Raw genomic sequence first — 5127 nt, 5'->3', positions numbered from 1 at the left:
AAGACCACCAGGTACCGGAACAGCTTCTTCCCCACAGCTGTCAGACTCCTGAACTCTGCCCCCTGACATCTGACCCACCTTAACACATGGACTGAACATACACACACACACACACACACACACAATGGACAACCGTACCCTCAAACACACAATAATAACATGGACTGAACCACCACTCACAAACACCGGCACTTTATATAGCCTCTGTAGGAATTATCCACATATCTCACTTATCTTAACTGCACTACTGTATAGTTCTGTGTAAATAATCATTCTGTACATACGATAATTTTTAATCCTACAACTGTTTATAACTTGCATAGTTCACATTTCTGTATAACTGTATATCTCAGATTTCTGTATAGTTTTTTATTTCATATTTATATCCTGTTCATAGCCTGTACATAGCTTATACTCACTACAGCCTGTACATACTTATAGTTATAGAATATTCACAACAAACTTCATACCGTGTACATTATAACATACCATAATAGACCCATTTCTGTAATATACTTACATATCTATACTATTGCTAATATATATTGTAATATATCTATATCACTAAAGCACTTCTGGATGGATGCAAACTGCATTTCTTTCGTTGCCCTGTACCTGTGCATGTGCAATGACAATAAAGTTGAATTCTATTCTATTCTATTCTCAGAGTAAAGTTATCTCTCACTCTTTCTCTCCCTGTGAAAGACAGCAGCTGGGCCTTTAGCTAGCAACACACTGTGCGACACAGCATACAAACAGTTTGTGCGTTCGCTGTGTGTTGAGCTGATAGAATTTAAAATTACCTGCCACTTTATTTGCACATAAGTGAAGTTTTTTTTAAGGTCAATATTTCGAGATTAAAGCCGAAAATGGATTTTTAGAAAAAGGTCAAAATATGGAGATTACTGTTGCTATTTCAAGACAAACTACCATGGCTGCTATACCCTCTAAAAATGCCATGTTTAGTTTGTTAGTGAGACAAACAGATCAACCGTCTTGTGATACATCTTTACTGCACGAGGCTGTGGCCATTGATCACCTTGCATCTGTCCATTACAAACCATTTCCTTTCATGCAAATCTACTCTTGCTGTAAATAATGAATCCTAGAAAATAAAAACTGGCCATGAACACTTTCTAAACTGATGATAGCCTAAAATAAAGTGAAATACATTGAAAAAAATAATGTTTGTCACTGAAAGATGAATGCTGTGAAGTGCAATATATACCATCATCTAACAAAACTACTGAAAATATAAGCAAAACATCCAACTATCTGAAGATCTGATAACAAGCATGCCACAGTTTAGAGAACCAAACACTGGTCTCGCCTATTATGAATATAATTTATACATACATAAATATATAAGTGAGGTGCGCATACACATCACTTTTTAAAGGAGTACCCTCAAACACTGTTATATAGAAATATATTTATCAATATAAATAAATGTTGTCTGTCATCTTAAGTACCAAAGGAACAACTAATCTTCTGGGATCTGCAGCAGAAATTCATTTTTTGCATTTCCAACCATTTTCATGTGCAGTGGTGCTCCTGTTTACGAGTGTATATATGTGTGGTGTGCTGTGTGAGCTTCTGGGCTGATAACAGATGGTCTTTCAGTGATATCCTATGCAAAGTGTCATCAGCTGTTATCAACACGAATGCGTTCTGCAGAAGATACTTCCTTGTTCAGGTTAGCATAGATCACTTGTTGCACTGGTGCTTTCCTATGAGAGGAAGAGTAGGGCATTTTACACCAAACTGGGATGTCTGTTTGTGTGGGGTCTTTACTCTTCACGCATTCATCTACAGGAAGGTCAAAATTCACCCTCAGTCAAATGTTACTGAATGCACATTTAATCTCACAAAAGATCTATATCTAATGATGGAGAGGATGCTGATTATTTTTAGTTTTATCATCCCTGTTATCCTTCTGCACAGCATTAGAAAAGCTCTGAGAAACAGTCTAACAGTTCGTTTAAACACTCAGAGAATTAAGCAGCTGTCATGTTTTGCAGTTTTTCTTGGCTTATCTCGCGTCTTCTTCTTATAATTGAGCATTTTAGTTTGCTTTTCATTGCTGTTCTTGAGCTTTAGTTTAATTATTATTTTAGGCTGAGCTTTGTTAGTGTGCCTGTGATTATTATTGGATTTCTGGGTTCTGTCAGAAATATCCCTCCTTCTGGCGTTATTTTAGTTCCTCTGGTGTTTTACTGTCAAGTCCCCGTCTTAATGTTAGGCTTTGCCCTGTTTTGTTGCTTTGTCTTTTTAATTTGGGTCTTTGGCCTCTTGTGGTCTATATTTTTTTACCTTCCCGTTTGTGTCTAGATTCTGCTATGCCTTGTTATCTCCAGCTGTGCTGACTCTTCATGATTACTTTGTGTATGTGTTTAAAGCCTCTGGTGTCCATCTTTCTAGTTCCTAGTGTGTTTTCTCCTCCTGGTGCTATTTGGACTTTCTAAGCCTTTGTTTGGATTTTTTCTTTTAGCATTGAATCAGCTGCAATGAAGCTCACTTTTTTATTTCTTCAAGTCTCCTGTAGTCTGCATTTGGGGCTATGGCTGGGTATCGCCACTGATTTCTACAATCGATTCGATTCTGATTCACAAGCTCCCGAATCAATTTGATCCACGATTCGATTTGATTCGAATCTGAAATTTTTTTTGCTTCAGATAGTCAGAAATATTATAATTCTGATCACGTATCGGTACATTTCCATATTTTTATATCGATAAAAACAAAAAGGACCATTATCTTCAGCTTCATCATTTCTGTTTCCATGATCTCCTTCTGTACTGTCATAATTATTCACGCACTGGGGAAAAGAGGGGTGAGACACTCAGAGAATGGAGTAGGAGGCCACCACTTTCATCCTGTGAGTTGTTCATTCTGGCATTCCTGATCTGCTGGGTGCCCATTCTCCCATGAGCAGGATACTAGATGTACTCGATAGAATAAATACTGAGATTCTGCATACTAAGCCTTCTTTAGAAGCCTTCTAGATCCCATTTTCCCATTCAGCCTTGTTTCCAAGAATCCAAGAGTGACGGGAAGAAGGTGAGAGGCGATTCAGTGAATTTTGCCAAAGTGACCAGCATCCAGAGACTTGAGCTAGGAGTGTGTTAAGCAGTGAAGTGGCAGAGAAACTGAAGACACAAGGAAATCAAGATAAGTACAGAGCACAGACGTAAAGATACAGCCTGGTTACCACCATGAGATAGCTGAAAGACTGGCACAGAGTAGATGAGTAGATGCCCTGCCCTTAAGTATTGCCTCGTTGATTGTCATCAGCAGGTGAGCAGAACAGGTGAGGAACCAATGCTCTGCCCACAAAGCAGACACAAAGCAGACACAGAAAGACACAGGATGACCACCATGATGGATGATGGATATCCTTGATAGGATCTTCTCAGGCACACAGCTCTGGCTGTAAGCACAGAAGCCCCAACCAGCTGCTGTTTTAAATTGTGTTATTTGAGGAACAGTCAATCAGTGTTTTCCAATAGAGAAACACATTTTTTGTCCTCTGTGCAAGATGAATATGTTCCTGTCATTTGCACATATAATCCAGATTCACAGTTAGGGTGGCCCTGTTGTATTACGGAAGTTTACAACATGTATGACTGCAATAATTGCAGCTTGCATCCATGCTCTAGACAAAGGACAGAGAAGCAAATAAAATAAAAAGTATTCAAAAAGAAAAAACAAAAGAGAAAAAAGTGAGTTCTACTTTGTTTAATTATTGGAAACAAATAGTGTCAGCGACAGTTTTATTACTTCTTATCAAAGAATCTAAATTTTGTTTTCTTCAACTTATTGTATCGAGTATTTATTCAACTCGTGTCCTTTGCAACAATTATGTCTAGGATTATTTAATTACATTAACACGGGGGCAGGCATTTAATATTGAATCAATATCTGCTTTTTATGCATAAAGTGTCATCTTCTGTTTTGAGGTTTTTCATGAATATTTTGGAGATTAATTTAAATCTCTGCTCTTCGTTTTTGAAAGGTAGTTTTGTTTATAGTTTGTTAGGTGTGGTATTATATCCCTGTGATTCTTCTATACATTTATTGTAATTTGCAAGGCTTATTTTGTACTTATCTTAGCGTCTTTTAGCTTATAATATAAACACACCTTGAGGTGACTGTTTTTGTGATTTGGCACCATTCAAATAAAATTGGAAGGCTGAATATTATCTTCTAATTGTGTGTATTCTGTATAATTTATTATATATGCTTGTTAATTGAGACCTTACTTCTTAGCTTTTGTTACTGGTGACTTTCAGGCTGCATTTAGCTTCTTCCCTTTTCTCGTATCTAGTTGTCTCTGTCATTATGTCTCCTCGTGTCGTGCTCAGTCTGTCTTATCGCACCATTTTGGTTTGTATGTATTCTGGTTTATCTGCTCCCTTTCATCAGTTCCTGTCTTTACTTTTAAAGTTTCTGTTTCTGCCCATGTCGTTTAGTTTTACTTACTTTCTCTGCCCTTTCCTTTTTCCTGACTTACCTCAGCTCTGTTCTGTTCTCCACCTGTTTCACCTCCGTTCATGACATTTTGTGTACATGTTGTCTCTGACTTTCTTTGTTGGATCATCAGTATTATGGTGTTCTTACAGCAGAGTAAGTCCCGTATTGGTATTTTAATCGATAACGACAGCGTCTAACATGTTGGCATTAAGTTAATAAATGGAAAATTTTCTCTGTCCATAATAGGGTCATTTTTGTTAATAAAATCAACCCAGAGAAAAACATTTTTAGAAGTAACTAAGGAGGGGGAGACACAGGAGAGGTGGAGGAAGATCTCAGCCTGGGTGTTTATTGTCTTATGTAGTCTGGAAGATGAGTGGATGGTGGGGGGAGAGAGTGTAGCTGCTGTTTGCTTCTTTTTCCATCAGGAGCACAGACTAATTTGCCTGCAAGGTATGTAAACGCTTAATTTGGCTTGGAATTTACTTTCCTATGTCTTTACCTTTAGTTGGAATATTTGCAAGGTCTAAATCACTGTCCATCAGGAACAGTGTTTTTGACCTTTTGGCACTATCTGTATAAAAAAGGAAATTTCTTCAATTTAACAGCTGCACAGGTTTTGGAAGCAGTGATGTTTTTAGGTGTACTGTAACA

General features: G+C 37.5%; 1 protein-coding gene across 1 annotated transcript in view; it reads left to right on the top strand.

Annotated features, from left to right (window-relative positions):
• Window positions 1-4886: 4886 nt before the first annotated feature.
• LOC102292009 (B2 bradykinin receptor) overlaps window positions 4887-5127 on the top strand; it is a gene marked incomplete at its 5' end in the record, with an annotated part of 4455 nt that continues 4214 nt past the window's right edge. The window contains 1 exon segment of the mRNA XM_042222634.1: window positions 4887-4926.

This window comes from Haplochromis burtoni, unplaced genomic scaffold, assembly GCF_018398535.1.
Source record: "Haplochromis burtoni strain Fernald_Lab_line unplaced genomic scaffold, NCSU_Asbu1 Contig_89, whole genome shotgun sequence".
In the NCBI taxonomy this organism is placed as follows: domain Eukaryota; kingdom Metazoa; phylum Chordata; class Actinopteri; order Cichliformes; family Cichlidae; genus Haplochromis; species Haplochromis burtoni.
This window is presented reverse-complemented; position numbering and strand designations above follow the sequence as displayed.